Below are 11,322 nucleotides of genomic sequence, written 5' to 3' on the forward strand. Positions count from 1 at the left end.
TTTTCTTTTTTTGGATCTAAAATTCAAAACGTCCCACTTATGTTTATAATTTGTATAAAAATCATAAGTTTGACCTTAAATTCTTGTTTTCGTGTTTTTAATGGAATTTTAAAAACAAGATTATATAAATTTCTTATTTATAATGGATTAATATGTTTTTAAAATATTAAATAGCCTTAAAACTAGTCCCCGATTAATCCTCGTTTAATCTTCGATTTTCTTGCTAGGCGCTAGGCCCACCCTCACCGCCCGACTAGCGCCTAGCGATTTTTTAAACATGGGTTTTATGTATGTGGGTTCGAAGCCACGCTTATTTATTTTTTCTTAAGTTTTGTTTTGGCTAGTATAAAGATTGTTGTGACGTAAAAACCCTAAATCTCAAAAAACTCGAGATTGGTTCTAATGGCATTTCAAATTCAAGCTTCATGCGTCTTTCTAGTTCTGGAATTTTGGCGTTTTTTAATTTGGTTACTGAAAACAAGGAGGTTGAAGCTTCAAGCATCATTGGTTCAACATTGCAAATTTTGAATTTGGGCGTGTTGCTTATTGAATTTGGGCGTAATCATTGGTTTGATTACGTAGTCTGAAGATTGCCTACGTAACTCTGTAAAGAGATCAATCCATTCGTTTAGTTCATACTAGAAAGGGATTTCTAGGTTTTTGTGTGAGGTTTTCCATGAGTTCTCTCTCATGCCGTCTTTGAGGTTTTTGTGTGAGTTTTCCATGAGTTCTCTCTGATGTTGTCTTCAAAGAGAATAAGAGATGGTTCTCTATTTATATGAAGAGATAGTCGGTTTTGAGATATGCACAACTTCCTTATTTCTCGAACGAATATATGTATCTTTTCCTCTTCTCTCGAATTCTTAACTTATCTTTTTAGAATGAGTCTTTATCTTTTCTTTTCTTTTGGTAAGTCGGTGCCGAGCTCATCAGGCTTACATATTTGGGCCGAGTTTACGGAATGTTCGGTTTATTCTTGGTTTAAACCGGGTTAAACAAATTGTGTTAAATCAATCTCTTAAACCGTTTTTCACCACTATAGTAAAACCTCTATACATTAATACTCTATAAATTAATAACCTCTCTAAAATAATAAATTCTTCTGGTTCCGAGTTGGGACCAGTGTAAAATATGACATAAATCGATAAATTAATAAGATAATAATTTTTTTGAAAATCTCTTGTAAACATATGGTCCCATTTATATTATAAATTAATAATTATATAAACTTATCAATATATATATATATATATATATATATGTGTGTATATTTAACTTAATATATATATATGATATAAATTTATATATGTCATATATGAATTACTATGATATATATTTAAAATATTATATGTAAAACAATTAATGAAATATGGCTCTATTATTCGAAAAAAAAGTTTGGGTTGTTTTTTAAACTTAATAATTTGTTCTCTACTTGCAATTGGTTTTAAAAAGATATTGCTTATAAAGAAAAAAAAAACTTTTAGATAGAAATTTTTAAAAAATTACAAAATTAGGAAAATCTCTCTATAAATTAATAAATAATTATTAATTTATCGATAAATTAATATCTCTCTAAATTAATAAAATTTTATGGTCCCAACATAATTAATTTATAGAGGTTTACTGTATTTGATGGAATTATGTTATAAACTAGGTTTTCATTTAATGATACGATCCCTTTTGTTACAAAAACTTGTCAAACTTCATTCTTCAAATTTTGTATCTTCAGACCATCTTCAACGGCAGGATCTCACACCAACTCTAATAATTAAAATAATGGAAAAAATAGAAAAAGAAGGAGAGAGAGTGTTAATTATGAGTGTTCAAAAAAGCGCTAGGCGGTATCTAGGCGGCGACCTTCAGCTTTTTTATTTTTTCTTAAGTTTTGTTTTGTCTAGTATAAAGATTGTTGTGACGTAAAAACCCTAAATCTCAAAAAACTCGAGATTGGTTCTAATGGCATTTCAAATTCAAGCTTCATGCGTCTTTCTAGTTCTGGAATTTTGGCGTTTTTTAATTTGGTTACTGAAAACAAGGAGGTTGAAGCTTCAAGCATCATTGGTTCAATATTGCAAATTTTGAATTTGGGCGTGTTGCTTATTGAATTTGGGCGTAATCATTGGTTTGATTACGTAGTCTGAAGATTGCCTACGTAACTCTGTAAAGAGATCAATCCATTCGTTTAGTTCATACTAGAAAGGGATTTCTAGGTTTTTGTGTGAGGTTTTCCATGAGTTCTCTCTCATGCCGTCTTTGAGGTTTTTGTGTGAGTTTTTCCATGAGTTCTCTCTGATGTTGTCTTCAAAGAGAATAAGAGATGGTTCTCTATTTATATGAAGAGATAGTCGGTTTTGAGATATGCACAACTTCCTTATTTCTCGAACGAATATATGTATCTTTTCCTCTTCTCTCGAATTCTTAACTTATCTTTTTAGAATTAGTCTTTATCTTTTCTTTTCTTTTGGTAAGTCGGTGCCGAGCTCATCAGGCTTACATATTTGGGCCGAGTTTACGGAATGTTCGGTTTATTCTTGGTTTAAACCGGGTTAAACAAATTGTGTTAAATCAATCTCTTAAACCGTTTTTCACCACTATAGTAAAACCTCTATACATTAATACTCTATAAATTAATAACCTCTCTAAAATAATAAATTCTTCTGGTTCCGAGTTGGGACCAGTGTAAAATATGACATAAATCGATAAATTAATAAGATAATAATTTTTTTGAAAATCTCTTGTAAACATATGGTCCCATTTATATTATAAATTAATAATTATATAAACTTATCAATATATATATATATATATATATGTGTGTATATTTAACTTAATATATATATATGATATAAATTTATATATGTCATATATGAATTACTATGATATATATTTAAAATATTATATGTAAAACAATTAATGAAATATGGCTCTATTATTCGAAAAAAAAGTTTGGGTTGTTTTTTAAACTTAATAATTTGTTCTCTACTTGCAATTGGTTTTAAAAAGATATTGCTTATAAAGAAAAAAAAAACTTTTAGATAGAAATTTTTAAAAAATTACAAAATTAGGAAAATCTCTCTATAAATTAATAAATAATTATTAATTTATCGATAAATTAATATCTCTCTAAATTAATAAAATTTTATGGTCCCAACATAATTAATTTATAGAGGTTTACTGTATTTGATGGAATTATGTTATAAACTAGGTTTTCATTTAATGATACGATCCCTTTTGTTACAAAAACTTGTCAAACTTCATTCTTCAAATTTTGTATCTTCAGACCATCTTCAACGGCAGGATCTCACACCAACTCTAATAATTAAAATAATGGAAAAAATAGAAAAAGAAGGAGAGAGAATGTTAATTATGAGTGTTCAAAAAAGCGCTAGGCGGTATCTAGGCGGATTAGGCGGTTTTAGCATTAAGCACTATATATATATATATATAATTATAAATATATAAGTATATAACACGATAAAAAATCTAAATCAAATATAGAAAACCTAAAATATGTCAAATTAAAAAATATGAATCAAAAGTTTTCACTTCAAAGTTCAAACACTAAATTTCAAATTAAATAAAGAAGCAAAAAGTCTAAAATAAGGAATAAATTCTAATAAAAATCTAGTCGCACTTCTCTTCATCATGAACAAAAGGACAAATACAACATTAGAAATCTTGTTATTTATATCATGAAAATTCATCAAATCAAGGTATCAAACACTTGTCATCGTGATATGCATCTCCAGCTTTTACATGAACTATGTGCACTCAAAAAGTAATCGAAGTCAAGGAAATCATATTTTTTAATCAACTAAATAACAGCACTTAAACTTTGTTTCGTTACTTATTGATTTATTGTGTAAATTGAATTGATTCATAACAAATACAAACAGAGAATATAAACATAAATCTAAACACTGGGATAATAATCGAGTAGGTTACCACTTGCCAGAGATGATGAGAAACAAAGAAACGATGAAAATAGATGACGCAGGTTTCTCTTTCGTCGAGACTTGGGAGAATTGGCTGAAAACAGAGTTGATTTCGGAGAAGAGAGACGACGAATCGTGTTGTTGTGGCCTTGTGGGACGTGGGTTTAGCTTCAATTAAAAAAAAAAAACCTTTTCTCTTCTTTTAAACGACATCGTTTGAGAGATTTTGAGATTTTGACATTGTTTGCTGCATAGCTTTGAGGGTTTCAGCCAATGATGTCTCAACGGTGTCTCCTCCGGACATTGTTGCTTATCTCGAAAGTGTAATAAAGAAAAATCTGACCACTCAAGAATCCTATTTCCCCACAGGCGGCGCCAAAATGTGGATGTCGGATTCACACACTCAAATATTTTTATTAGTAGGAAAGATTATTCTTGAGGGACAAAAAGTAAGAATGTAAAAGGCTTATGAATTGCTACAAAAATTGCTATCGTATTTCTTGCCCAAGAGGGAGATGCCTTTACATGGCCATTGGCCTCCATATTTATACATAGAGAAACGACATTAAAAATGAGTAATTAAGTACAATTATTCCTTCTTAAATGTGTCCGTTTTGATTTCTTGATTTTAATGCTCAACGTTTAAATTTGAGTTGACTCTGGTCTTTATGGGCCTCGCCTTTCGGCCCAAATGTCCTTGGACCGACTTAACCATGACCTCGTCTCCGGACTCGTGTCGGGATGCAGTCACTTCGGACCCTCTTTATGTTGACAACCACTCCGACCGTTCCTTTGGCTCACGGATCCGACGGGCTTTATCCTTTATGGGTCTTCATCTTGTCTACGTGGCAATCTTTGGTTGGTCCCGGACTTCTGGTGCGGGATCCGACACCAACAATTAGCCCCCCAAGTTCTTCGAAGTGTCATTCCAATTCGGAGGACTTTAAATGCTTTAAATGACCAAAGATTGCGCTCGAGAATCTCTCTGATTTCCCGTCGAAAATCTCATTACTCCTTTAATTTCGGCACTAGCCATTTTTACCCGAGTGACATCTGTCATCATTATGACCATATATTAATTAATTACTATTAAAACGGGAAAAAACCTTCCCACTTCCCACACAACTTCCGAGGCGGTTTCATCATTAGCTTGTGTGAGGTAACTTCTTTTCACCATTACTTTCTTCTTTTACTTTTGGGCTTTAATCAAAACTTCTCTCTACTTCTCTTCACCGAATCTCTCTTCGCCGGATCTTGAATTTTTCATTTTTCTCCGATGACTTCCGATTCTGAAAGACCTGAATCTCCGTCTTATGATGAGAGGCGTTCTAGTAATGACGAATGCACTCGTCCTAACGATATCGCCGGTCCTCATTATAAATCCACCTGTACTCTTCAATCCCTTGAGCGATTAAAGGGGCTTTGTCAAATTCCTCCTGGAATTATAGCGGAGGCGCAAATAGCCGATCCTACGGAATCCCCGGAGAACCACCGTGACGGCTACTTTTGTGTTTACGAAATTTACTTCAAGGGCTGCGGATTGACCTTCCCCCTTCCCGAAGCCCTAATTCGATTCTTGGCGGCTCTCGAGATTGCTTTACCTCAATTAACCCCCAATCTCCTCCGAACCATCCTCGGGATTATAACCGTTGCGGCGGAAGCTGGCTACGTCATTGGAGTCCCCGAGCTGAATGAACTCCTAAGCGTAAGGAGTTCATCAAAGAAAACTGGGTACTTCTCGGCGTATCCAAATGCCAACAGGAACGTCATTTCGCACCTCCCGAACAAGGATGAAAACTGGCACCATCCTTGGTTCCTGATTAAGAAAACTCCTGCCTCGATTGGGAATCTTTCCGATGTACTCCCATCGAAGTGGTCTACGAAGCCTGGTAGAGACTAGGTCGTATATTCCTTTCCTGTTTATTTTATTATTTTTTACTGACCAAATTAGTTGTTTCACTTCGCAGCTCTTATCGCTTCAACTCTCCCGACTGAAGAATTTGTCAAGTTCTTCAGAACAATCCTCGAAGGGGAAACCCTTTGGAATTCTTTCACCCTCGATCGGTTTATCGAGGCCAACCGAAAACTCAGGATGAGTCCTCCCAATCTACTTCATCGTCTTCCGCCTCCTCCCTCAACTCAGGGCATGTCAGCTCGGGCCCTTACTGCCCAGCGTAAGAAACTTTCCAAGCCGATAGCAGAGGCTTGTGATGAAAACAAGGCGTTCCTCGCGGCCGCCATTGATAAGAAAGATTACAGCAGGACCCTGCTGGTTGATGATAACAGCTCCGAGGGAGCCAGATCCGTCGCTGCTTATAGGCTAACACCTCGTCGTGAACGTCATGACGAACGTTCTCCCCGGAGAGAGCGGTCTCCTCGTCGTGATTCTCCTCGGCCTCCCCGAGACGATTTCAGCAACGAACCACTTAAGAATTTGGTTCGTAGGAAGAGGGACAAGTCGTCCCGTGGTGACTCGTCTCCGCGAAGGGAGAAATCAAGGGCCCGGACTGATCGTTCACCTCGATCATCCCCTCCCACTAAACCAATGGGTCCTCCCCGACCTGTTGACATGTCTTCTTCTTCTCAGCCCGACAGCAAAAAGACTGCTCGGAGTGCATCTCCTAAAAAGGGAGATTCTGAATCTCGAGATGCTTCCTCGAGGTTAAAACCCGTTCTTGTCCCTCAAGTCAAATCGCTTTCAGGTTTGGTGATTTACACATACTCTAACGTTTTTGTTTCTATTAAGATTCCAATTTTTACAATTCTTCCTTCTTCGCAGCTATGGAGAAAGAAGGCAGCGTCTTCCGATGCTTCAAGACCCGATCGGGTTCGATCTTGCCAGATTTCGACAAGTGGCGCCCTGCGATTCGTGAACGCTATTTGCTTCACGCGCATCACTCATCTCGGGTTAGTTCCGTTTTTTTTTATTGCATTGCCATTCCGCGAACTGACTCGCCATCCCGGGTTTATGTATAATGCCAGGCTCATAGCGAACTTAACGACATGATCGAACATTACGAAGGGTTGGTCATTGGACGGGAGAAGGAGATTGACATGTGGAAGAAGAAACTCTCTGCCCTTGAGGCTGAACTCAGTTCTTCTGCCGGCTCCAAGCACGATCTGGAGGAAAAGGTCGACAGTTTAACATCCGAGCTTGCGCAGATAAAGGGGGAGCTGCAAGACCAGTACGATCGGAATTACAAACTCCAGGATGAACTTTCTGGTGTTCAAGGTAGACTTCATGAATCCGAATCAACCGCCGATACCCTGAACAACCAACTTATCGAGCTTGATGCGAAGTACAAGGCGCTAGCCAAGTTGCGTGATTCCGAGTTGGCAAGGTCGGCATCGAAAGCCAGAAAGGAGGTTAAGGGACGCGGGATGGAGTTGATCCAAGGGGCCATCCGCTTCATGCAGACCGAGAAGGCTAGGTCAGACTTGGAATCAGACATCAAGGAGCATGAGAGCAACCTGATTCTGTTGGATCAAATCCATGAAACAGATTTCTCCGAGGAGCAAGAAAGGACCGAACTGTCAACTAATCTTTCTGAAAAACGGAGTCGCTTGGCAGCTCTTCCCACTTCGACCTTCAACCCGCTTGACTTCGAGGAATTCTTTACTGAATCACCTCCTATAAGTGAATCGGGTTTAGACTGGGCAGGTAACGCTTGGCTCCTGACGCTTACCACCCTTTTCTTACCTTACTTTTTTTTACAATTAACTGGAACCGTCCTTCCCAGGCTCAAGTGAGACGGAAGATGCCGTCCCACCCGAAATTCCTGTGAGACCGGAGGTCATCCCGGAGGATGGTTGTACTGTGGAGAGCGTACCAGAAGTTTCATCTGACCAAGCACCTGCCAAGGAGGCGAATGAAGCTTCGACTGTTGAGCCGGATTCCGAGGGGGCTGTTGCTCCGTAGTGGCTGTGTCCACTTTGGGAATTGTCCCATTAATTTTAAGACTTAACTTCGAACTTGTTTTTGCCTAAGGAGGCTTTATTATTTCTTTTTGAACAAGATATTTGCCTGAGGAGGCTTTTAAACCTTTCTAGGTTATGACCCCAAGGGGGTTTGGTTAAAATTATATGCGGGTTTGCAAAGTCCGCTTTTAACCTTTTGTGGCCTTGTGGTTATGCTTTCGAGATTTTTAGGCTGATCAGGCCTTTCTCTTTAGAATGCGAGAACTGAGCTCGGCTTAAAGCGAGTTCCCCACTTCGGGTTTAGTCAACTCGATAAATTTATTGGGCTTGGGCCTCAGAAACTTTTGTAGTTAATGCGACGGTTGCTCTTTCTTTTCTTTTTTTTTTAAGTAGGGAAACGGCTCGTCTTTAATGCAATAACTGCCTTTTCTCGATTTTCCAAAAAGGGGTTAAACCACTCGGGCACACTACCATTATTGGATTTATGGTTCCAAGACAAACCCTAAATCATTATAAATAAAGGCTTACCTACCTCTAAGCTTTATTTAACTACGTTTTTAGAATCTTACTTGAGTAATATTACGAGAATGGAAAACGAAAAAGTAGCCCCCGTTGATCCCGGCAGCCCACTCTTCTTGTCCGGCGACGGCTTTGAACCGGCCGGCGTTCTTTTTCCTCACGCCGTCTTCCACTTTCCTTCGAAGGAGAAGAAGGAGGCTTGCGACTTTATTGACAAGGCAACTATTTAAAGTTTTTGATTTAAAAACTTTTTGTTTCATCTTATTCATTCATCTTTATGCTAGGTTGCCGACAAGCACCGTCGCTTGTGTGAAGAGAGGCAACGGCTGGGCCTCAAAAGGCAAACGCTCGAGGCTCGCATCGCTCGGGTGGAGAGGAAGATACGGGCTTTGGAAAGTGATCCCTTTCAATGGGAATGGCGGAACTTCGATTCTGTTGCTGAGATCCCGAAGATGCTTCGGATGTATCTCCGTGCTAGAGGAGTTCCGGGTCCTGTGAATGCTCCGGTCCATACCGTTCCATCTGACAGCGAGGAAGAAGACGAGGAGGAGGCCAGCACCTGTCGGAAACGCGTTCGGGATCATCCCGAAGTGGATGCCAAGAACAAGGCGTCCACTTCGAAGACTAAACCGGCGATGCAGGAGCCTGTTCCTGAGCCTCTTCCATAAATGTTCTCTAACTTCTTCTTTTATTTTGAACTCGTAATGGGCTTCGGCCCCTTTTTATTTATGGAAACATTCGCAATTTTCCTTACTTTTCAAATATTCTCGGAGATACGCCTTTTAATGCAGGATCTGTTCGAGGGCATAAATCTCTCCGCGAATCACTCCATTCCTAGGATAGAACCCGCAGCTTGCTAGGGATATGGCGTTCCTATAAATTATAGTCTCAATTTCCCTTTACTCCTCACCATTCTTTTCATTTTAGTAGGTATGGAGTTCAATCTTCGCTGTTCAGAATCTATGCCCGACTTCTCCAGAATCGGAATGATAAACGAAGATGTTCCGAACGAGCCAAGCAGGCGGCCTCCTCCACTTTGCGGCTTCTTAAGATCTCAGATTCGAGCCCCATGTGCTTTGATCAGGGATCTCCCAATCAGAGACCAAGGGACAGCGACGGCGTTCATAGAGGCACTCGCGCTTCAACACCGGAAGTTTATGTTGGAAAAGAGGAGACTCCGGAAGAGGATTAACCGGATGCAACGCAGGCTTACTACGGTGTCAAGAGATCTTCACATCCTTGAATCTCACCCCGGAGAGTGGATTGAGCTTGGAATATCTGACTTTGCTTGAATTCCGGACTGCATGATGCCAATCCTCGATCTTGCTGGTCAAGGAGTTGAAGTGTTCTGCTCATCGACAAGATTTTCATAGTCCGAAGTGTACGATGAGCGACATCCCGTCTTTTGAATAAATGCTCTATTTCCAACCTCTTGTATGTTCGTATAGCCGAACCTTTATTTGCTTCACTTGTTCGCACAGTCGAACCTTTTTCCTTTAATAAAGAAATAAAACAAATTTTTATTAATAGCTGAACTCGTTTCCGAGCTGCCTACGTACCCATTTCGGGATCAAGCCACATCGTAGTTCATGTACATAAACAATGCATGTAGCTTTAAACATAAAACTTCTTTAGGTTGATCACATTCCAAGGTCGCTTGACTGGATTGTCTTCTAAGTCTTTCAACCTATAAACACCGTTCCGAACCACTTCGGTAATAATGTAAGGTCCTTCCCAATTAATACCGAGTTTACCGGCACCTTCTTCTTTTTTGTTGTCAAAGACGCGCCTTAATATATAATCTCCCACGAAGAAAGGCCTACTTTTAACTTTAGAATTGTAATACCGGGCTGCTGCCTGCTGGTAATTCTGGATCCGAATTAGAGCTTGATCACGCCTTTCATTTATGGTATCTAGTGAATCATTAAGCATTGCTGAATTTTCTTCCTCATTTAACGGTGCTTCTGTTCGGCGAAGTCCGGGCACATTGAGTTCAGCTGGTACTACCGCCTCCATGCCATAAACCAAAGAGATTGGAGTTTCTCCTGTAGGTCGCCTAGGGGTTGTACGATAGGCCCACAGGACGGGTTGGAGTTCTTCATACCATCCTCCCTTTAGATGACTTAAGGGTTTCTTGAGATTGCTTAATATTGTCTTGTTCGCGGCTTCAGCTTGACCGTTTCCTTGCGGATATCGTGGAGTAGAATAACTAACTTTGATTCCCCAGTCCGCACAAAAGGCATCAAACTCGTGTGAAATGAATTATGGTCCATTATCAGTGACTATTTCGTATGGAACTCCATGTCGACATATAATGTTTTTCCAAATAAAGGTCTTCACCGCCGAATCCTTGATACCAACATACGCCTCAACTTCAATCCATTTTGAAAAGTAGTCCGTAAGGACTAAAAGGTACTGTACACCTCGAGTTGATTTGTGCAATGGTCCAATGATGTCCATTGACCACCTCATAAACGGGTATGGGGCAGAAATGGAGGTGAATAATTCCGACGGTTGATGGATCAATGGTGCATGGAGTAGGCAGCGCTTGCATCTTTGGGCGAACTTAACACAATCTGTGATCATAGTGGGCCAATAATACCCCATTCTTTTAACTTTAAAAGCCATAGCTCTTCCTGATGAATGACTCCCACATAATCCTTCATGCACTTCGCTCATGACGATTTCGACTTCGGGCCCAAAAATGCATAATAGGTAAGGGTCACTGACACCTCGTCTATATAACGCATCCTTTGACAGACAAAATTTTGCGCTAACGATTTTCATTTTCCTGGCCTGCCATTTATTCTTTGGGAGCTCACCTGTCATGATGTAGTGCTTTATTGGCTCCCTCCAGTCAGCCCCCCAGCCTTTAGCCGGAATTTGGTCAACTTTGTGAAATATTCGTGGCTCTGGCTCGGGATGCTCGTTTGGTTCAAGAACATCCTCC

The sequence above is a fragment of the Arabidopsis lyrata genome, assembly GCF_000004255.2.
Source record: "Arabidopsis lyrata subsp. lyrata unplaced genomic scaffold ARALYscaffold_8, whole genome shotgun sequence".
NCBI lineage: Eukaryota > Viridiplantae > Streptophyta > Magnoliopsida > Brassicales > Brassicaceae > Arabidopsis > Arabidopsis lyrata.